At 40.8% G+C, this 24,927-nt stretch overlaps 1 long non-coding RNA gene across 1 annotated transcript; it reads right to left on the bottom strand.

The window, feature by feature from the left end:
* Positions 1 to 985: 985 nt before the first annotated feature.
* LOC134983539 (uncharacterized) lies at positions 986 to 2,381 on the bottom strand. Its single transcript, XR_010191666.1, has 3 exons — positions 2,338 to 2,381; positions 1,746 to 1,820; positions 986 to 1,187 (listed from the first exon to the last, which is right to left on the bottom strand). It is a non-coding gene; the product is annotated as an uncharacterized LOC134983539 (long non-coding RNA).
* Positions 2,382 to 24,927: the final 22,546 nt, after the last annotated feature.

The raw sequence follows: 24,927 nt of genomic DNA, 5'->3' as shown, positions 1-24,927 counted from the left end.
CAAAATTCTCTGGTCTGATGAGACAAAGAATGAACTCTTTGGTGTGAATGCCAGGCATCATGTTTGAAGGAAATAAGACACCGCTCATCACCAGGCCAATACCATCCCTACAGTGAAGCGTGGTGGTGGCAGCAAAATGCTGTGGGGATGTTTTTCAGTGGCAGGAACCGGGAGACTAAGCAGGATAGAGGGAAATATGAATGCAGCAATGTACAGAGACATCCTGGAGGAAAACCTGCTCCAGAGCGCTCTTGACCTCAGACTGGGGAGACGATTCACCTTTCAGCAGGACAATGACCCTAAGCACACAGCCAAGATATCAAAATAGTGGCTTCAGGACAACTCGGTGAATGTCCTTGAGTGGCCCAGCAAGAGCCCAGACTTGAATCCAATTGAACATCTCTAGAGAGATTTTAAAATAGCTGTGCACCAACACTTCCCATCCAACCTGATGGAGCTTGAGAGGTGCAGCAAAGAGGAATGGGCGAAACTACCCAAAGATAGGTGTGCCAAGGTTGTGGAATCAGATTCAAAAAGACTTGAGGCTGTAATTGCTGCCAAAAGTGCATCAACAAAGTATTGAGCAAAGGCTGTGAATACTTATGTACTGTACATGTGATTTCTTAGTTTTGTATTTTTAATAAATTTGCACAAATCTCAAAAAAACTTTGTTCAAATTGTCATTATGGGGTATTGTGTGTAGCATTTTAAGGGAAAAAATGAATATATATATATATATATATATATATGGAATATATGTGTTACCAATACTGCGCTTGTGCCTCCTAGTGCAGAAATCTTTTTGGGATAATAGAATAAATTTGGCTGCTAAATCCCTGATAATGGTCCTCTGCCAGATGGGAACCCTATGGTAGTAGAAATATAGTATGGATATCTTCAGGGGTGCCTAATTATATATGCAAATTTTGTTGGTAACCAATTGACTTCAATACAAATGGTATCTTCATACAACCACTGACCATGCAAACAATTTATTTAATACATACAGTAGTTTTAAAACATTAAAACATTAAAAATGGTTTTTCAGTCCATACAATACATTAGCAGAATGCTTTCTTTAGTGTACAGTGTAACTTGTTGATCCAAATATTCTTGTTAACACCGGATCTAGCAACTTGCATATCACCCAATGTGTTTCGTCAATGCTGACTTCATCAGGGGTTTCCCTAAAGAGGAAGAAAATCAAGACTTGTTACAACCGTCACAGATTCTTACTTTATATATACCATACTTATTAATACATATTTAGCATAGGTCTTCAGGTTCATATGATGAATAGCTAATACAAGTTTCTTTCAGCATTTAATTTTTCTCTATAGTTGCAATATTTATTTGTTAAATTTGTAGGACTCAGGAACTTTATATCAAACCATAACAAATGAAATCGAGGAAGAAAACGATAGACAAGAAAATACAGAAGAAAAATGTACAAACATTTGACATTTCTTTCTAATTAAAAACATCAATTATCTCCAGTACTCAATCATCAACCACCCTTTGCTAATCAATATTTCCAATACTTTACAAGAAATAAACAAGAAATAAAAGTGTATCCCACATTGTGAGGTTTCTGTCTCCAATATATTATTTTGATATATAATTTCATTCAGGTGTTTAATACATATTTATATTCAATTTAACCCATATAAGTATTAACAACAATAAATATTGGCAATTATTGATAGTCTGAAGGCCACCAGTGGTACATTTATTATTCTACTTACTGCTCTCTGAATCCAACTGTTCTTACTGTGTATTCACGTAAGGACTAATTTCTCTAGGCCCCGATTAAGTTGTTCCTAGTTGTTAAACAATGTTTGTTAGCAGATATAAATGTTATAATTATTATAGTTATCCTAAATAGAAATTACTCACTTTGCATGACTTATGTCTTCTTAAACAATCTAAGGAAAAAAGATCTTTTGTGCCTTTTTAAATTATCCTCTTGATACTGTTAACAAAATAATTAAATAATCTTAGTGTGTTTTATTTCTTTTTAATATTTCTTTTGAATATTATTACGTGTCCTTATTCACCCATGTACTTACTATTAAAGAATAAAATAAACTGTGCTCTTGTGCCAGTCTGTATTAACTGTAGCTTAAATCTGCAGTAACAATCTAATTGAAAAATAGCAATTAATCATATTTATATTCCTTACTTTATTTCTTCGTATAATCAATAATGTGAATGTGAATTATAAATGACCCCTAAATCTTTCCCATAAAACATTAGTGATCAGATTAGTGAAGACAGGTTCGGTGAACACAATTCAAAAGGCACCCGGTTATTTTTACAAATTTGTTCAGGACTAACCTTATAACAAGCTCCTCTCTCATGTTCTTTCCCTCCAGTAGTCCAAATGGCAGTGGATGCCTGGTGTGCAGACTCCTCTATTTAAACCCCTATCCCTCTTATGTCACTTCCTGTTAGTTGCTTAATCAGGAGACTCCAATAACTATTTTAAATGACCTTTTAATCTATAAATCTCGTTTTTTTTAAACACTTCAGGGGTTTTAATATAACTAGACATGGATAATCCTTTAAAATAAAAGTTTAAATCAATCAAACCACCTAAACACGGGTATAATAACTCGTTTGCATTCCAATTAGTACTGGATATTACTTCCTTATTGTGCCCCAAGCCTCATTCTCATTTTTAAACTATTCATGTTTTTCTTTGTATGCACCATATGCCACTTTTTAGTAGTGGTAATCTATTTTCCCTGGTGATCTTGTGGTACCCTGGTGGTCTAGTGGTGTTAGTATTATATAATACCATCTTTGGTAGCCGCAGACTAAGTCCTTTAACTCCGTCCGCGACTGGCGCCGCTGTTGGGAGCCGCTCGTATCAGCGGTCTCTACTTCCTGGTTGCGTTCCAGGATACGTCAGCGATGCGTTCCACGGCTAGCAGCGGGTTTCCCTGGTGACTTTAAGTGTAGTACATAACCTTCCTTGACGCTTGCACTCTTATATGAAAAATAAATAGAAAGAGAAATGTATTTTTAACTTGATGGGCTATCTAAAATCTATACTTTAACTATTTTCACACTTCTAGTTACAAATAGCTAAGTTCATTTTAGTGCTATGGATAACAGAAAATGTTATCTATATCCACCATATGGGATTCTACTGATAATTACCATAAATGGCCATCACAGTATCATTACAATAATGGTAATACATTTCTTGTAAATCAGCACCCTTATATAGGCTGTGAATACTTATGTACTGTACATGTGATTTCTTATTTTGTATTTTTAATAAATTTGCACAAATCTCAAAAAAATTATTCAAATTGTCGTTATGGGGTATTGAGTGAAGAATTTTAAGGGAAAAAATGTATATATATATATATATATATATATATATATATGTAGATGGGCACTCTGTTAAAGAATTAGTACATTGCTAGGGTGCCTTTTTCCTCAGATACACAGCAAACAGAGGGCCTAATTCAGACCTGATTGCTGGGCTGCGTTTTTGTACAGCGGGCGATCAGGTACAAACTGTGCATGCATATGCACCACAATGCACAGGCGCGTCGTATGGGTACAGAGCGGATCGCCGTTCAGCGATGGGTTTGTGCGAAGGCTCCATTCGCACGGACGTTCGCAAGGAGATTGACAGGAAGAAAGCATTTGTGGGTGGCAACTGACCGTTTTCTGGGAGTGTTTGGAAAAATGCAGGCATGTCCATGCGTTTGCAGGGAGGGTTCCTGTAGTGATGAGCGGGTTCGGTTCCTCGGAAACCGAACCCCCCCGAACTTCACCCATTTTACACGGGTCCGAGGCATACTCAGATTCTCCCGTATGGCTTGGTTAACCCGAGCGCGCCCGAACATCATCATCCCGCTGTCGGATTCTCGCGAGATTCGGATTCTATATAAGCAGCCACGCGTCGCCGCCATTTTCACTCGTGCATTGGAAATGTTAGGGCGAGGACGTGGCTGGCATCCTCTCCGTTTATTAATCTTGATGCAAATATTTGTGCTTATTGCGTAATTATGGGGACAGGGGAGCAGCTGTATTATATAGGAGGAGTACAGTGCAGAGTTTTGCTGACAGTGACCACCAGTATACGTTGTCTGCCTGAAAAACACTCCATACCTGTGCTCAGTGTGCTGCATATATCTGTGCTCACACTGCTTAATTGTGGGGACTGGGGAGCAGCTGTATTATATAGGAGGAGTACAGTGCAGAGTTTTGCTGACAGTGACCACCAGTATACGTTGTCTGCTGAAAAACACTCCATATCTGTGCTCAGTGTGCTGCATATATCTGTGCTCACACTGCTTAATTGTGGGGACTGGGGAGCAGCTGTATTATATAGGAGGAGTACAGTGCAGAGTTTTGCTGACAGTGACCACCAGTATACGTTGTCTGCCTGAAAAACACTCCATATCTGTGCTCAGTGTGCTGCATATATCTGTGCTCACACTGCTTAATTGTGGGGACTGGGGACCAGCAGTATTATATAGGAGGAGTACAGTGCAGAGTTTTGCTGACAGTGACCACCAGTATATGTTGTCTGCCTGAAAAACACTCCATATCTGTGCTCAGTGTGCTGCATATATCTGTGCTCACACTGCTTTATTGTGGGGACTGGGGACCACCAGTATATTATATAGGAGGAGTACAGTGCAGAGTTTTGCTGACCAGTGACCACCAGTATACGTTGTCTGCCTGAAAAACACTCCATATCTGTGCTCAGTGTGCTGCATATATCTGTGCTCGCACTGCTTTATTGTGGGGACTGGGGACCAGCAGTATTATATAGGAGGAGTACAGTGCAGAGTTTTGCTAACAGTGACCACCAGTATATATAGCAGTACGGTACGGAAGGCCACTGCTCTACCTACCTCTGTGTCGTCAAGTATACTATCCATCTAGATTCTATACCTGTGGTGCATTTTAGTTTTGCAGTTTGCTGACAGTGACCACCAGTATATATAGCAGTATGGTACGGAAGGCCACTGCTCTACCTACCTCTGTGTCGTCAAGTATACTATCCATCTAGATTCTATACCTGTGGTGCATTTTAGTTTTGCAGTTTGCTGACAGTAACCACCAGTATATATAGCAGTATGGTACGGAAGGCCACTGCTCTACCTACCTCTGTGTCGTCAAGTATACTATCCATCTAGATTCTATACCTGTGGTGCATTTTAGTTTTCCAGTTTGCTGACAGTGACCAACAGTATATATAGTAGTACTGTACGGAAGGCCACTGCTCTACCTACCTCTGTGTCGTCAAGTATACTATCCATCTAGATTCTATACCTGTGGTGCATTTTAGTTTTGCAGTTTGCTGACAGTGACCAACAGTATATATAGCAGTACGGTACGGAAGGCCACTGCTCTACCTACCTCTGTGTCGTCAAGTATACTATCCATCCATACCTGTGGTGCAATTTCAGTTGTGCGCAGTATATATATAGTAATAGGCCATTGCTATTGATACTGGCATATAATTCCACACATTAAAAAATGGAGAACAAAAATGTGGAGGTTAAAATAGGGAAAGATCAAGATCCACTTCCACCTCGTGCTGAAGCTGCTGCCACTAGTCATGGCCGAGATGATGAAATGCCATCAACGTCATCTGCCAAGGCCGATGCCCAATGTCATAGTAGAGAGCATGTAAAATACAAAAAACAAAAGTTCAGTAAAATGACCCAAAAATCAAAATTGAAAGCGTCTGATGAAAAGCGTAAACTTGCCAATATGCCATTTACGGCACGGAGTGGCAAGGAACGGCTGAGGCCCTGGCCTATGTTCATGGCTAGTGGTTCAGATTCACATGAGGATGGAAGCACTCATCCTCTCGCTAGAAAACTGCAGTGCCACTCCTAGATGGGCCAGGTGTTTGTGTCGGCCACTTGTGTCGCTTAGCTTAGTCACACAGCGACCTTGGTGCGCCTCTTTTTTTCTTTGCATCATGTGCTGTTTGGGGACAATTTTTTTTAAGTGCCATCTTGCCTGACACTGCAGTGCCACTCCTAGATGGGCCAGGTGTTTGTGTCGGCCACTTGTGTCGCTTAGCTTAGTCACACAGCGACCTTGGTGCACCTCTTATTTTCTTTGCATCATGTGCTGTTTGGGGACAATTTTTTTGAAGTGCCATCCTGCCTGACACTGCAGTGCCACTCCTAGATGGGCCAGGTGTTTGTGTCGGCCACTTGTGTCGCTTAGCTTAGCCATCCAACGACCTCGGTGCAAATTTTAGGACTAAAAATAATATTGTGAGGTGTGAGGTGTTCAGAATAGATTGAAAATGAGTGTAAATTATGGTTATTGAGATTAATAATACTATGGGATCAAAATGACCCCCAAATTCTATTATTTAAGCTGTTTTTGAGGGTTTTTTTGTAAAAAAAACACCCGAATCCAAAACACACCCTAATCCGACAAAAGATTTTCAGGGAGGTTTTGCCAAAACGCGTCCGAATCCAAAACACGGCCGCGGAACCGAATCCAAAACCAAAACACAAAACCCGAAAAACTTCCGGTGCACATCACTAGGTTCCTGATGTCAATTCCTTTCCCAGACAGGCTGAAGTGTTCGCAGCGGCTGAGTAAGTCCTGGGCTACTCAGAGACTGCAAAAAATCTGTTTGTACAGCTCTGCTACACATTCGTTCGCACACTTGCAAAGCGAAAATACACTCCCCTATGGGCAGCAACAATGCGAATGCAGAACTGCAAAAAAACTTAGTGAGCGAACAGGTCTGAATTAGCCCCAGAATCCTTATACAGCAAGAATCATTCGGTACTCCATGGTCTTTACAAGCACTGAAAGGGTTTATTCCCGCATATCAATGTTTTAAGACCAAGCTGGACTTTTTCATCAGGATATATAATCAATCCTTTCACTGCTTGCAAAGACCATGGCATGCCACCTGATCCTTGCTGTATAAGGACTCTGTTTGCTCTCTCTCTCTCTCTCTCTCTATATATATATATATATATATATATGCACATATATGTAATACGTATATGCATATATATTCTGGTATAATGGTATAATGCTAATAAGGGGCTCTAGTGTGTGGCATAATGCCAGAGCCGGCCATAACCAATATGATACCCTAGGCAAGATTTTGGCCGGTGCCCCCTAACACCACCACTAGTTTCACCTCTGACCCTGCACCCTATATGCCGCATATCATTCTAATCAGCAGAACCTGCTTGTGCCCCATAGCATGCCAAATGCCCTAGGCAATTGCCTAGTTTGCCTATGCTTAGGGCCAACTCTGCATAATGTATATAAAGGATACAGCTGTGTAGCATAACTTGAATAACTGACACTACTGTGCAGTGTAATGTGAGTAAGGAACACTACTGTGTGGTGTCGTTTGAATTTGGAGCACTATTGTGTGGCCACATCCCCTTGTTGGCACACACGCCTACCCTATTTTAAATATGGGGGGGTTGGCTGGGCGACAGTACCTTACTTTGCCAGGGGTGCTTGGACCCCTATATACACCCCTAGTATATATTGCCAGGGGGCCCTCACAGACCTTAATCCGGCCCTGGTCACAGTGAAAATTGTGCAACCAGGTTAGAACAGCTCCTATGATTTCTGGCTAGCTGCTTAAACAGTGTATTTAAGGAGATACAAATCAGACAAGAAACAATTACTTACAAGCAGCAGTGTAGTTTAATAATTGGATTACGAGTCACAACATCATTATTAATGAAATAGGAAAATAATGCTGAACAAAGCTGTGAAAAATGTGTATCGCACTTCATATGTTCAGTTTCTATTTAATCTAGCTTAATTGCAAAAGCAATTTTATCAGATTGGTTTAGTTATAAGTAAACATTCCGTAAAATAATTGGGTTCACATTCTTCAGTGATTTCCTATTATAGTGTCTTAAATTAAAATTATTTTGACAATAACAAATTGTATTTCAAATTACATCAGATTACATACCCAAGTGCTGCTATAATTTGTTCTGTTTTAAAGATAAAATAACCATTTTATTTTTTCTTTCTATTTCTCTGATATAAATATTACAAGAGAAATATAGAATAATTCTTATTAATGTTTATTTAAATAGCGCCCATTATTTTATACAGCAATACAGAAAGAATATATATTAATTCACCACAGTCCCTGCCCCAACATAAGTTACATTCTCAAATCACACACATATTATGAGTACATTTTTTTTACAAAAGTAGTGGTATATCCCATTGGCGTACACACTACACAATGCATCATACAGTAACACAATACAGTATATCCTTACATGCTTCAGGTGACAATATCATATTGTCTGTGCAATCATCCCATTACATGTGCAGCACAATCCGAAGGGAGGATACAACCAAATTCATCACACAATGAATTGGGTAGATTTGAGGGCACACACTATACAATGGTCATATTGTCTGTTATACTGTACAGTATTATATACAGTAGTGTGTACCCATCTTAAGACAACACAAATACAGGAGGAAAATACAAAATCCACACTGATAGGGCTCTGGTCATATTAAAACTCATGACCTCATCACTGTGTAACAGCAATGCTTACCACTGTGCTGCCACAAGTTATATGCAAAGTTAAGTAACCTTGCATCCTCATCATGTTCTATATTGCCATCTATCCTTTATCCAAAGAAATCGTGTGTGCCTTTGTAAAAGCTAAGACCCTGGTACTGTATATAAAGCGCAGAACTAAGGCGCATTAGCGCAAACATAGATGTAGAATAGCATAACACTAATAAAAATGAGCAGTTGCTTTGTCCTGCACCATCGATCTGATATGATCTAAGGGTAGGGCTGGTGAAATGCATGCTGATACTTTCACAATCAGATGAATAGGAGCCATGTGGCCACATACAGATGTAGCCATGCTCATTTTACTGCAATGCAGCATGCTGCATCACAATATGCTGCGTGGCATGCCAGGCTGCGGCTATTCGCAGCCAGCGATTGCTATATTAATTGCATGCCATGCAGTAGGCCGAATTCCAGAATGCTACATCGCAGCAAAGATGAGCATGGCTACATCTGTAGATGTGCCAAGTAGGGGGTGTATTCAAATAGTGCAGTTTTTACGACCAGTCGATAAAACTGCACTTTTAGCCCATTTTTAGGTCGAATGTAAATTCAATAAAAGTACTGTTTTTTCAACTGGTCAAAAAAAAACGGCACGGCGAAAACCAAGTGAATCGTCGAATTTGCCGTCGATCCACATGTTTTGTCAAATTTGCGGGCGTTTTCACCCATTTTTGGGTCCGTACGAGGAACCACATTAAGGAGGTTAGTGGAAATAATATGTTAAGCCAAACAAGTAATCATCACAAGAACTGGCTTCAGAATAGTCCAAGTGGCCAATTCAGACATCTAAGGAGCAGGGACGGATCTAGACTTTTCTTTAGGGGGGGCGGTTTACTGTTTAATCTTGACTCCTCCCTCTACAGTCCCAACTCCTCCCATCTGCAATCCTAACTCCTCCTCTCTCAATTCTGACTGAACTTTGAGTGAGACTGAGATAGAGCTTTGTGATTGTTCTATGTAAATGTGACTGTGCTATGGGGTAATTGTATTTATTAGCCCTAGTACCCACACACCAGCAAGTGAGGGGCAAATGCTCTGTAACCCTTGATCTCCTGGCTCCTCTGTACTGCTGTGGTATAAGCTGCCTTAGGCTCTCCCCGGAGAGCTATCTTCTGCTCAAAAGTGGGCGTGGCTATGACTGTGTTAGGGGGGGGGGCGGTCGCCCCCTTCGCCCCCCCTAGATCCGGCCCTGCTAAGGAGTAATTGCACACATCCTGATACGTACCAACAACAAAGTGAAAACATGAAAAGGAAATTTGTGGATAGGGGATATAACAATGTGAAGCTGCAAAAAGAAATAGAACATATATCACAGATGGAAATAAAAACTATAATCCAATATACTATAAATCAAAAACTACAGAGAACTATTTCAATACTGCTTTTATAACACAGTTGAACAGTCAGCATTATCAGTTTGAATCCATTTTGCGCAAGCATTAGCACATTTTACATCTTGACAAGCAGCTGACTCCATATATTGAGGACAGATCACAAATCATATACAAAAAAACTCAAATAAAGACTTGGAAGAAGTTATGTCCACGTGGAAACAGAAAATCAGGTAAAGTAAAAAGGATATTTCCACTGCCTAAATTGCCAAGCATGCAGAATTACAAAGAACAAGTCCACCAAATCAATAACAGAATTCAAATCCAACGTTACAAAGAAAACATACAAAATAAAAGAATTTCATGCAAATCCCAGGGAATAATTTATCTTTTGGAATGCATAGGGGTATATTCAAAAAGAGTCGGAAACTGACATCTTGTTGGAAAGGCAGCAGTTTCCGACAGATTTAGTTCAGAAGGGGTTCCGACCTATTCAATAGGGGGCTGTTTTTTTCCGTCACGTCGGGAATTCCCGACTTTTCAGAAAACACGTGGATCACTAGAATAGCTGCCGATCCGCGTGCATCTGTCGGAAACAGGGCCAAATCCAACAGGTTTTGGCCCCATTTCCGACAATCTCAATCCTACTTTAAAAAAAAGTCATATTGAGAAGATCAGATGGGGGAGAGGGGCGAGGGAGAGAGAGTGCTTACCTGCGGGGGCAGCTGGAGCCTCGGTCGGTGGAAGACACTGCTCCTCTCTGACGGGCGTCCCCATGGTCAGGCTCCTCTCTCCCGGCAGCGCTACATGGCTACACAGCTCCCCGGCTACACAGGCGGCTCCACGTCTCCCCAGCTGCACAGGCAGCTCCTCGGCAGCGCTCCCCGGCTACACAGGCAGCTACACGGCTCCACGGCAGCACTGCCCGGCTACACGGCTCCCCGGCTACACAGGTGGCTACATGTCTACACGGCTCCACGGCAGCGCTGCCCAGCTACACAGGTGGCTACATGTCTACACGGCTCCACGGCAGCGCTGCCCAGCTACACAGGTGGCTACATGGCTGAGTGCGGCTCCCTACAGCAGCTCCCTGTGATCTCACACATGGGGAGCTGCTGACAGCAGCAGCATGGACACCGGCCAAATACAACAGTCGGATTAAGTTAAAATATGACAGTCGGATTTGGCCACTCAATTGAATAGGGCTTGTCGGATCCATTCTGACAAATGCATGTCGGAATGGATCAAACAGTAATTGAATTTACCCCATAGTGTTTCAAAACACTATAAGGATTATCATGAAAAAGACCCAACAAGTCGAAAATTCATTGGTATACAAAAAGTTCATATTGGGACTAATTCAGACCTGAAGGCTATCCGTTTGCCCGGGCGTTTGCAAGGAGATTGATAGGAAAAAGGAGTTTGTGGGTAGCAACTGACTGTTTTCTGGGAGTGTTTGGAAAACCGCAGGCATGTCCATGCATTTGCAGGGAGGGTTCCTGACGTCAATTCCGGTCCCAGACAGGCTGAAGTGTTTGCAGTGGCTGAGTAAGTCCTGGTCTACTCAGAGACTGCACAAGCGAAAATACACTCCCTTATGGGCGGCGACTATGTGAACGCAGGACTGCAAAAAATCCCTAGCGAGCGAACAGGTCTGAATTAGGCCCATTGACTGGAGGGGAGGAAATGTCCCAATGGAACTAAGAAGAAAAGAAACTAAATGGATTTATTACATGCAGACCTTACAACCAACTGGATTAAATGTATAATTTGACATCAATGCCTTTTTAAACTAATTAGCTATTTATACAATATACACATTTAATTTTGTTATAAAAATACACTTGGTATAATTCCAAAATACGGAATATTCCGAAATACGGAATTTTTTGAGTGAGAGTGAGATAGTGAAACCTTTATTTTCTGATGTCTCAATGTATACAAACTTTGTTTGATACACAAACTTATTAAGTGTTGTATTAAATTACCTTCAGGCTGTGTGTATAAGGTGTATATGAAACATAAATGAATTGTGTGAATGTACACACACATTGTTTAATGCACAAAGTTATTAAAAATATTGACTAAAATGACCTTCAGGCTGTGTGTATAAGGTGTATATTGAACATAAATGCATTCTGTGCTTAGACTTGGGTCCCATCACCATGATATCTCATTATGGTATGCAATTATTCCAAAATACGGAACAATCCCTTATCCAAAATACTTCTGGTCCCAAGCATTTTGGATAAGGGATACTCAACCTGTATATGTGAATAGGAAAGCACATGGTTGCCGCTTGTTTGAGAGAACATCCTGTTACACATTTCCTGTTTTTAAGAAAGAACAAAAAAGTTTTTTGCTAATAAAAGGAATCTTATAGCAACTTTCTCTATCATTGACAAAGGGCATCAAAGCCAGAAACGCATTGGAGAGAACACGCTACACAAAGAACGGAGCCACGATAGTCACGTCATCACCAAGTATGGGTAATCTTATGCTTGGTACACACTAGGCCGACGGATCGGACATACAGCTGATTCGCCAACCTTTCTGATAATCAGTAAGTGCATACACACCAAATGCCAGCCCAGCGGTGCAAGTATGCGGGTACGGAGTACCCATAAGAATTTGGCAGCGAGTACGCAGTACCACCTGCCACACACTTTGCTATTACCACTATTATAATGTGCCACAAAGCAACAAGACAATGGTGCTTGGCAGCATGATGGCTCCTCCCACTTTGTCAGGGTTACTGGGAGTACGACAGTGGCTGTATTTTCCTGTTATACAGGAGGCATTACTATATATTGTTATAAAATTGGGGGCATTACTATATATGTCTATAATACTGGAGGTATCACTATATATTTCTATTATACTGGAGGCATTAATATATATATTTTTAGCCTTGCCTCCAGATTTTTTTGTCATGTAGCCACTCCCACTAGCAGCATGTGGCTCCCTCACAACACATGATCGCGCCCATTTTTTGGCACTCAGTACCACTAAGAAAATATTTCTACATGCACCACTGTGCCAGCCCCAGGGCCAGCCCGACCATTACGCCGAGTACACAGTCCCATTGGATGCCACAATGCGCAGGGCACCATTGGGATTCAGCCTGAGTAATCTGTCAGAGGCAGCCAGCCGACCAGAGAAAGAAGAACAGTGGAACATGGAATTAGTAGTTTATCTATTACTGCTTCGACTCTGAGCCATTAGATAAACTACAAATCTCATGAGGCCACTGCACTGAGAGAGAGAGCACTGACATCTTGTTGGAAGTGGCTGACACAACTTCAACTTGAGGACTGACTCCAGATCAGTGCCGGCATGCCTGCAGTTGAGATAAGGCGGTCTTTTCAGGAGGGAGACAGCCTTCCAGCTCTTTCCCTCCCCCTCCATTCTCTGTACTGTATTTACCAAGGCAGCAGGTCAGCAGCAGCAGCTGCATCATCAGGAATAGGACTCCTCCATGCACAACAGGTGCTTCATCACTGACAGGGTAATAATTTTTTAATTTTTTAAAAAAGTTTTTTAAAGAAATTCCTTTAATTACTAGCTTGTACTATATGTCAGTACATATGTCATCTACTGCAAATAAACTGGTTTATATGTATATAATTAAAAGCAAGAGCATTCAAGCCATGCTGCTGCCACTCCCTCTGAATGCAGTAGCTGCAGTTCAGGAGTAGGATGTAGCATTAAGTGCATCTTTCCAGCTGTACAGTGTAGGGCATACCAGTGAAATGACGCTGCTCTCTTTGATCTGAAGCAGAGGTGTATCTACCCTTTGGCTAGACTGGCACTCGCCAACAGTGCTGCCTGGAGGTGCCTACCGCAGCCAGGTGGTAGAATAATAGTGTTTCTGACCAGGTCCACTGTGGGTGGGTGTGATCTAGTCACAGTTACTAGCTACACTATTTTTATTTATTATTTATTACCAGTTATTTATATAGCGCTCACATATTCTGCAGCGCTGTACAGAGAATACTTGTCCATTCACATCAGTTACTGCCCCAGTGGAGCTTACAATCTATATTCCCTATCACATGTAAACATAGACACATTCACATCAGGGTTAATTTTTGTTGGGAGACAATTAACTTACCAGTATATTTTTGGGAGGAAACCGGAGTACCCGGAGGAAATCCACGCAAGTACAGGGATAATATACAAACTCCGCACAATTAGGGCCATGGTGGGAATTGAACCCATGACAGGGCATACAGTGCTGTGAGGCAGTAATGCTAACCATTACACCATCCATACTGCCCACTAGGTAACGCCACCCCCAGCCACCAATGGGATATAACTCCCACCTGCATTTGCTTGTCTTCCCGGTGCCAGAATGGTGGGCAAAATGACGAATGTCATGATGCCCGCTGGGCGCAGCCCGGCATACTGGGAAGAGAGTAAAAGAGAGGATACAGAAAAGAGGAGTGACATGCCTTTATGTCCTCCGGCTGCCTGCCAGTATGTTGTATTTGTAGTCCACAACTTGTGTGGATGGTTCTGTTGTGTGGACGACCTGTTGTTTAAAAATAAAAACATCCCTACTATTATTTACATGTTGACACATTGATTCAAGAAGAATTTATTCAGCACTATGCAGATTTTATCTCCTCTTTTTGTATCAGGAAAAAAAATAAACAGGCAATAGCTGCCTACTGTTAAAAACAAACTGTAAAAAAATATGCATAGCTGGGTATTATTAAAATAATTTATTTGTATCTGAAAAGCATAATGTGTAAAGGGAACTTCTACTGTGTGAGCATAATGTGTAAGGGGCACTACTAGTGTGGGCATAATCTGTAAGGGGCACTACTACTGTGGGTATAATTTGTAAGGGGCAATACTAATGTGGGCATAATTTGTAAGGGGCACTACTAATGTAGGCATAATCTGTAAGGGGCACTACTAATATGGGAATAATCTCTAAAGGCCACTACTAATTTGTGGCATAATTACTAAGGGGCAATACTAATGTGTGGCACAATCTGTAAATGGCACTACTACTGTGGGCATAATCTGTAAGGGGCACTACTGTGGGCATAATCTCTAAAGGACAATACTAATGTTTGGCATAATGGGTAAGGGGCACTACTACTGTGTAGCATAATAAGTAAGGGGCACTACTACTGTGTGTCATCATGTATAAGGTTCACTACTATGTGGCATAATAAGTATAAGGGGTACTATTGTGGGGCCACGCCCTTTCCTTTTGATACACCCTTTTTTTCATCACTCTGTCCATTTATAAAATATTGGAGAGATAAATATAAGGGTTTATCCTATCAAGGGGCACCATACACAAAGCATAATGTGCTGAAATATCTACCTTTCCATGGATTTAGAAAGCTTTCTTTGCATTAGCTGGCAATAGTAGCCTGGAAGTTACAAAAGAGTTGATTTTAGTCAACCAAATCTCTGTGCACTGATGCAAACTGTGAGTGTTTGCATACAGCACATACATACTATGTCTGTCCTATATGAAACTTTGCTGGATCTGTCTTTCCATGAAATTGGGTGTTTCTTGGTGTGAATTAGGAGGCGGCAATGCAGTCACATGTAACCAACCTAATTTGAGGGAGTGTCGTGTTATTGTCATTGTCATGTATCAAAAGCTGTTTGGACCCACTTGAAAAAGACAGCCTTGGATGATGGTTACCTGTGACACTTCTTTCTGGCTGGAAGATGGTACTATTAGTCATATATCTTTAAAAGCAGTGTTTTGAACCATCAGTAATGATCTTCTAGTACAGTATAAAAAAAAGTTTTATTTTGATACATTTTAATGCACATCATTTAAAAAGCAAACCATAATGCAAGTCCATAAATACTTTAATATATATGACTACAGTGTGAAATACTGTCCTGACGTCAAGTGTTCACTATGTTTTATTAAGATCTTTTGCTCCTTGTGAGACATTTTAGTAATGAATCATAACTTAGAAGCTATTGCCAGCAGTTTTCAGTTGATTTTAGCTATTTCAGGAGGTTCCTGATACATAATACTGAACACAGTCATAAATCATTGTTGCATTCTATTATCTGGATTGAGATTTATATTTTTCTATCAATCAGGATTTGATAAACAGTTTCATATATTATTGATGTGTCTATATTATAAGCTATTATTTTAGATACACAATCAGTTTAACATCTTCTGCTTGACTGAACAAAATTGAGTTTATGTATAATATATATGTCATTCTGCATATTTTTTCTGGAGTCTAATATAAAATGTATTACGATATTTGAAGCAACGGGGTGTTTTGTTATCAAATAAGATTCACAGAAATGGCAGATGATTTGTTATTTTCATAATAAATCATATATGATTAAAGACTGCACTACTCTGTGACTTTCATCAGTTGGCCATTTCCGAATGCGGGGAAGGTACTCCATGAGTCAGCTTATTTTGCCACTTCTGTGGTACAGGGATCTCTCACCACATGACCCTTACAGCAGAACCTGGAACTACTTGTTGCCCAAGGATCCTACATTGGTAGCTGGTATTGCATACTTTTGGGTATGTGTGATTATTACCTTGCTGAAACACCTCCTAATTCAACACTGGACTCTTACAGTGTTGTACTTGGTATTGGGCAGCAGGAGAATGGATGTGTACGGTGTCTATCGGGTGCTCACTGGATACAAGCAGTCCCAGGTATCTTTAGGAGCGGGATGATGTTTATTTGTTCCAGTAGAATGTCTTTATAAAGACAATTATTCCTACTTTAAGATACTAATAGGAATATCACTGCAAACAAAATGTTACACTCCTTCAGATGTCTATAGTAAACAAAGTTCAAAATGGTATATACATTTCAGGGCTTCAGCTGCCCTTTTTATGGCACCTACCAAATATAGGGGTCTATTTACTAAGCCTTGGATGGAGTTAAAGTGGACAGAGATAAAGTACCAGCCAAACAGCTCCCAATTGTCATTTTTTAAACCCAGCCTGTGAAATGGCAGTTAGGAGCTGATTGGTTGGTACTTTATCTCCATCCACTTTATATCCATCCAAGGCTAAGTAAATAGAACCCATAGTCTTTGTAAATGGCTCAGTATCTCTTAGTGCTGCTGCTGCTATCTTGAACACTTGGGTTGTATCACACTTCCTTTCTCATGTCTATGTAGGCAAACAACTGTGCATGTCCAAGCGATTTAATTCCAGGTCCAACAGTCTTTTGGGGTTAACAAGAGGAACCTGGGGGCTTTTGATCCAGTCAAAACAGAAGGAAAACAGAAGGCAAACAAACAATGTAACAGAAGGACTGCGTTACAACCACAAAACTCAGGTTCATTATGTGGCCTCACCTCTACCATGAGAACTCCAGGACCATGCTTACCACCTCTCTGGCTGAGAACAACACGTCTGCCCCTGGGCCTAACCCTCAATATGAGCAGGGAACTGTGGGGGGGAGAGCACCAGGACCAGGCTCAGCCAGGAGATCTCCATTAGTCCTGAGTGTGCCCCCACATTCTCAAACCCACCCATACTATGATCTTATCAAAATAATGTTATCCCAATTTTCCTTCTGCCACTGGTTATCTGCTAATGTTTATACGCCCCCTCCCCCCCTCCCATTGTTTTTTTCTTCTCTTCCACCCCACTTTGTGCTTTTCCTGTAATGTTTACCTCCACTGATTGCACAGCCTGCCATTACATAAGTGTCAGTTTTCCCTTATATGTACTGGGCCCTTGTATGGCTCACCTCCCACAGTGTAACCTTCGAAGTGCGCCCAACATGGCTACCTCATCTGGTACGCTCGTGGATGGGATGAAAAATACACGGACCTGGTGGTTTTGTTGGAACCGTACTCTGAACTTTAGGACTATGAAATCACCCCCATTTTGTGTCATCTCTTCTAGGGTTAGACTATTCCACCCTGGGTAATCGTACGCTGTGCGCCCAAGATGGCTGCCGCACCTGATACCTTGTGAGGGTGGAATACACAATCCTTGGAAGTTATTACCCAAAATGCCTACACCAAACATGCTTAAGGTTATATTTCATGTCTGTGTGGCTGATCTATTGCTGTATTACTCAAATCCTCTGTATTATGTGCATTGTTTTTACTGTCTGTAAAGTGCCTTGAGTCCTGTTGGAGAAAGAGCGCTATATAAATAAAATTATTATTATTATTATTATTATTATTAAAACAGTCCATCCATATTGCTGTGATTTGTTTGTCAATAATCTGAAAATCATAGCCTAAGTACAAAACTTAACCACAGCAACCTGTCAATTTCATGCAAGGTATGTAGCAGCCCCTTAAAAAGAGTGTGATTTGTCACCACTCTAAAGAGCTTGCCATACTAACAGGGATGAAGGATATGCGGTTAAAATGGCGCACCGTCAGGATCCTAGCTGTCTCAATACTGACACTAGGATCCCGGCAGGGGTACTATACCACCACCGGTATACCGGCGAAGTAGGTGATTCCCCCTCTGTGGGTGTCCACAAACCCATAGAGGGAGAATAGAACCTGTGAACCTGCAAAGCTCGCCGCCAAGCCCGCAAGGGGCTTTGTTGCGCTTGCATCCCTGCTGGCATGGTATGTTGATGTCGCTATACTGACATATTCGGCATCCAGTGCACTGGCATCCATACCGATCCCGGTGGAAGCTTACTCGCAATCCAAACAATTGCCAATGTCTCACCATAGCAGTTTTCTGCTCAAATAGGCCACAGGGTGCTCCTGCCCATCTACACCCTCCTGGCTTATCTCTCCAAGTCTATACTATGAAACCTTAGTTCATAGTTCTTAGTCCTCAGCAGACATTTGTGCCATCAGCACTGTAGCTGGTACCAGAGCATACTTATACTGTATGATGGGAATGCCAATGCACAAGTGGATGTCCAATCAACTAACCAGGAACAGATTAGAAAGGAACTTCTTGTGAAGTCAATTTCTAGTCAAATCCATAAGATGTGTCACTACAGAAACAAAGCCATTGACTGCAGGGCTGTACAGTTCTTTGTGTCAGTAGCTTCATGGGGGTTGTGGGTCAGAGATAATCTCTCATTACCTCTACTTTTGCTGGATTTGGCCTAATGCTGCCTCCTGCCACTCTGTGCTCTAGGCACTGCACCTCTGATATCTCTACCTTGCACAGATCTGATGTGCATTTGCAATCTTCTATCAAACAATGAGCTGATGGGCTTTCTTTGCCACCTGAGTTTTCTCTTATCACAGCATCCACTACCTTTTCTGAAGTAAAGGCCGAGAGAGCACCAGCCTCTGTATCTCATGTGACATTCTCCAACAGAACCAGGCTGCATTCAGGATCCGGATGATAGTTTGACAGTTACTAGGTCGACAGCCAATAGGTCGATGCCATTGGGCCGACATGCATCGGGTCGACATTGATAAAAGGTTGATATTGACAAAATGTCTATGACAATGGTTGACAAAGGAAATGGTTGACATGAGTTTTTTGAAAATTCTATACATTTTTTAACTTTTTCATACCCTACCATCCAAGTGGATTCCAACTGGAAAAGGTACCTTGCCCGAAGCATAGAAAATTACACTAACATTAACTAGAAAAACTCTTGTTAACCTTTTCATGTATCGACCTTTTCTGTGTTGACCTTTTGTCAATGTTGACCATGTGCATGTCGACCTTTTGGGGTCAACCTAGACACTGTCGACCTTGTATTTGACACCTGCTGTATTCTATGCTGATCTTCTGGACACAGCAAGGGACCTATTATGAATGCAGACATTTGTTGTAAGTGTTTGTAATCCATTGGCAAGGAACTAGGGGTAGCATGAGCATTGAAATGATCAAGTCACCGACACACTTCACAGGTTATATAATGTCTGGACATAATCCAACATTCCAGGCCTTGGCTATGTGTTCAGGGTACCAGGTCAAACTCTGTATAATACACAACAAACGATCCATGCTATATTTTCATGAAAATTCCCTAATTGTGCTCAATTTATGCTTGCTCACCCTTTCTCTTTTACAGTTGTGAGAGCAACAAGTCTAAGATAAGCATAAATCCATATACATATGCATAGTACAGAAATGTGCATATTTGCACCACAAAAATGCATGCACATTCAACTTTCAATTACAGGCTCTTAATATTGCAATATATGTCTCTGCACACCTGAAGCACACTGGTTTTGGAAGCTATTGTTTCTATGAAACTACTGATGTAATTGTTGGTCAAGATGGAAATGTGTTGCTAATGATTTGAACAATTTTAACCGTTACAGTTTTTAGATTTTTATTTCAGCCTCACTTATGTCAGAATGAAATTTTAAGAGTAAAAGAAAGTAAGAACCATCCTTATTTCATATGTTATATTTATTTCCTCAATATTGTGTCCTTATATATTAATTCTCTAAGGTTTTGAGCTGTGAGACATTTTTGAGAGAATGACTAAACATAAAAATACGATTGAGGTATGAAAATAAAGGTCTTACCATGTAGATGTGCCAGTCAAAGAGAAACATTAGATTGGAGCAATGGTTCAGGTGATGCGGAGTGGCAAAGTTCCCATGTAAAGTGTATGGAAGATGCATGTGCGAGCCATGTGAACATTAGCTCTCCCGCTAGATCCACAGCCACGTCTGATCCACAGCCCAAAATTACAGAGCAAACAAATAAGCAAAACATGAAGACAGTGACTTACAATTAAATACAATATAGGACAAGTAGAGGGTATATAAACATGGCGGCGTCAGTAAACAGCATTAAAATAAGTATCAGGGTGGCAGAAAACTGAGGGATTTTATGCCGTCAATGGGAGTGTTGACAAGAAGATAGGTTAAGTAAGAAACATAAAAGCACATGAGAGAAGAGGGTCCTGCTCGTGAAAGCTTACATTCTAAAGTGGAGGGTCACACAGACAGGGGTGACACATATGGGGTAGAAAGTGAGCATGGTCCACAGATGGCTTAGGATAAGCTATGACTGGGCAGTGCCGTAACTAGACATTTTAGAGCTGTGTGCAACAAATGGCATCGGCACCCCCCTTATTTAAAATATGGCAAGTGTGTGCCATAGGTGTGGCTTCATGGGGAAGGGGTGTGGCCACAAAATAATACCAATTCATATTACGCTGCACAGTAGTCTCCATTATTCAAATTATACCGCACAGTAGCACCACTACACCAGGTAAAGCCTCCTTTTACACATTACAGCAGGCAGAGTCTGCTTTTTACACATTACTGCAGGTAGAGTCCCCTTTTACACATTACGGCAGAGTCCCCTTTTACACATAAGGCAGGTAGAGCCTTCTTTTACACATTATGGCAGGTAGAGCCTTCTTTTACTCATTATGGCAAGTAGAGTCCCCCTTTTACACATTACGACAGGCATATGCATTGTGTGCCACCTAGTTACAGCTCTGGATAAATAGATAGATAGATATACAGTAGATAGATAGATATAGAGAGAATAGATGGAGTCCCCCTCCCTCCTACTCCTCCCCTGTCACCAGAGCTGTCCTCTCCTCCCCCAAGCGGCAACACACACAGCTTGTAATGAGTCAGTTTGATTCATTACAATGCTGCAGACTTTGGGCCTCCTGGAATGGGGATGCGGGCAGTTGCGCCCCCAGGGCGACTGCGCTGTGTGCCAGGCACCGCTGGCACACACGTAGTTACGGCCCTGCGGCTCGGTTTGATGAAGAAGTGGGTCTTGAGAGCCCGTTTGAAGTTTTGCAGAGAGGTTGAGAGTCTGAGGGCGAGAAGTAGAGAAATCCAGAAAAAGGGAGCAGCACATGCAAAATCTTGGAGGTAGGAGTGGGAGGAGTTAATCAGTAGGCAGGAGACGTAGCGTGCATTAGTATAGCGAAAAGGACAGGCTGGAGATTAAAGGGAGATAAGGTCAGAGATGTAACTTAGAGAGGGGTGGGTGAGGGCTTTGTAAGTGAGTGTGAGAAGCTTGAAATTGATACTGAAGGGGAGCCAATGAAGGTCTTGTAAGAGAGGGGAGGTGGCTGTAGTGCGTTTGGTGAGGAAGATGAGCTGGGCAGCAGCATTGAGGATAGATTGGAGTGGAGAGAGGTATGTGTTAAATCATTGTCCTTATCTACATAAGGTGCTCAGTTCAGTGTTAGAGTTGGTGTGTGCATGCTGTCCTATGAACAGTCCTAAAGTAAGTAAATAGTTTATTACATACTTACCCATAACAGAATGTGTTCCCCACAAAAAAAAAAGGCGTGAGCCTTTTCAAGTAACTAACCATCGATTTCGACAAGTTTCCACTAGTTGGTGTTTAAGAGTACAAAAAAGTTGTTCCTCACATCATATAAGCCATAATAAATATGGTACTTAAAATAAATAAATAATAAATAATATAACAATGCAAAGTTTTACCACATGTAAAACTATTATAAAACTTAACATGAATGTTTACTAATCTGATTCCTGCTAATTTACTGAAGTTTGCAACTTTTAAATATCTACTTTCTCCTGGAAAATTCTTTTGAAGTAAAGCTGTCACATATGTCTGTCCTATCTTTACCAGTCTTTATCAGTCTTTGTGTCCCATTTTTGAAGCTGGAGTGTTTTGACAGATCATCCTTATTGAGAGCAAATTTTACAGTAGATATTAGGCGACAATTGCCTGTCATTAAACCTATTTTTATTATCTCTGCTTATTCAGTAATCAAAGGATTTTGTCCCCAAGAACAAAAAAGTCATTTTTTTTGCCGTATACTTTATAGATGAAACCAGCAGCGTCTCACGGGAATCCAGAAGCACTGTGTGGATTTTACAAAAATAATTATTAAGCACCATTCTTTTATGCTTCTGAGTTCTATGACTCCTTTGTTCACTATTTTTAAATTTGATTCATGCGATTCATGCTGGTGATATCAGGATGACTGTAAACCAGTGGGAGAAGTAATGACTATCTCAGGAAATAGACTAAGTACACGGGGAGTTGAACAAAATTGCCAGATGGCTTAAAACAGCAGCAGTCAGCACAGGAACCAAACTATAATATGTTACACCTTTACAGGATGAAAGGTAATAGTAATGTGCAGGCTCCCTGCAAGAAGAGAAGTGTGGAACTGACCCAGATACAGCATGTTTAACACAGGGGGTAATGATTTCAGTTTTTGAAGATGATGTTGGCTTGTAAATATTTGAAATGAAAATGGTACAATACATTAAGATGTCAGTCTAAGTCTACTATATATTTAATAAATAGAAAGGGATTATTTAACCCAAATCTAATAGTCAAGCTTTGGGTAGAATTCAGTAAAATATGTTAAATAAGAAATTTTCACTTTCAAAAGCAAAAACTTTCAATGTGTCAGGTATCGTAATGCCTGTAAAAGTCCAAGCAGTACTTTTCTCCTCCTGCTGGTGATGGCTTTTTCTTTAAACCGCTAACAGGGTTGTCAAGGTCACTTACCCGTGAGTTTGAAATGAATAATGAACTAACACCATTAGCTGAACACATGTGAGCAGCAGAAATTACACAAGTTACACTTACAAATCACAGTAAACAAAATGTTGCACTTCTATATTTTGAGCATTCATTCCAATCTACTATATATTCAGTCTAACAGCTCAATAGAAAACAGAAATGCAAACATGCAAACACACTAAGGAAAACAAATATATTTAAAGGAAAAGTTACTTCCCACTTTATTAACATATAGGGGTAAATTAACTAAGATGGGAGATCTATTTAAAATGGGGTCTTGCCCATAGCAACCAATCAGATTCTGTTTCTCATTTATTTAGCACCTTCTAGAAGATAATACCTGGAATTTGATTGGTTACTATGGGCAACATCCTCCCATCTTAGCAAATTTACCCCATTCCCATAAATGTCCCTTTAGTATCTCCATGCTTCTGTATTTTATGAAAAGCTGTTCTATACTTCATTATTTTCTGTACTATATTATGCTATGTATCTGTTAAGCGCCTTGAGTCCTATTGGAGAAAGAGCGCTATATAAATAAAATTATTATTATTATTATTATTATTATTATTATTGTGCGCCACACAAAAAATATTTAATTAACGATTTAACATCATATACATACATACAAAGGTGCAAGAAACGTAATGGTCACAAATGATTATAATAAGGTCATATTCTGCATTATGGTTTGTTGCCAGGCTGCATGTCACACATGGCTCACCACCCACTTGGGCCCTATGAGTCTGAGAGCCTCTGCACTACCACTACAACTGACAGATTAAACAAAGAAAAAAGATTGTATAAAAATAAAGAAAGAAACTAATATATAAATATATCTGCTATTGCTGGGGTCATAAGCACTAATCTAACACACATTAAATCACTATTAAGGTGCATACACACTTAGCGATATAGTAAACGATATCGCTCATTTTCCCCCTGCTGAGCGATATAGTTTACCATATCACCCGGTGTGTATGCAGCTGATGAAAGCCGATTCGCGGCCAAGCGGGGCATTAGCGACCCTTGGTGTCTGCTGTATATGCAGCTCAATTTTGACTCATCATCCAAAGCTTTATGTACAGCCCGGCCGTGGCATGATGTCACTGCGATATCGCTAGCAATATTGCAGTGTGTATACCCACCGTCAGGAGGCTCGACCCAGGAGGGGAAATACTAGATGATGTTGCTCATGGAGCACATCACCTAATGTGTACTCACCTTTACAGTAGATTGGCCATCTTGGACAGGATTGAACAACCTAGCCACAGGAACAAGTCTTAAAAACTTTAAGCTCCTCGCCAGTTGACCGATGTCAAACCTGTGTTGACACCACCCATCTCCCCTTGATAAAGCTGATTAGTGCGGATGCTCTATTTTGACTGTATGCACCAATCCATCAGCCAGACCCTGCAGCCAGCCACTATTATACACATCACTTACAGTTATGTCAGAGAACACATTGCAGAACTCGTTTGTATTTATACAATACAAACATAACCATTAGCATTTTAATGAATCTTCTTTACTAGCACCACACTAATGATACAGACTAGTATCATGCAGTCTAGAATTGTCAG

Source organism: Pseudophryne corroboree, chromosome 1, assembly GCF_028390025.1.
Source record: "Pseudophryne corroboree isolate aPseCor3 chromosome 1, aPseCor3.hap2, whole genome shotgun sequence".
Classification (NCBI taxonomy): Eukaryota; Metazoa; Chordata; class Amphibia; order Anura; family Myobatrachidae; genus Pseudophryne; species Pseudophryne corroboree.
This window is presented reverse-complemented; position numbering and strand designations above follow the sequence as displayed.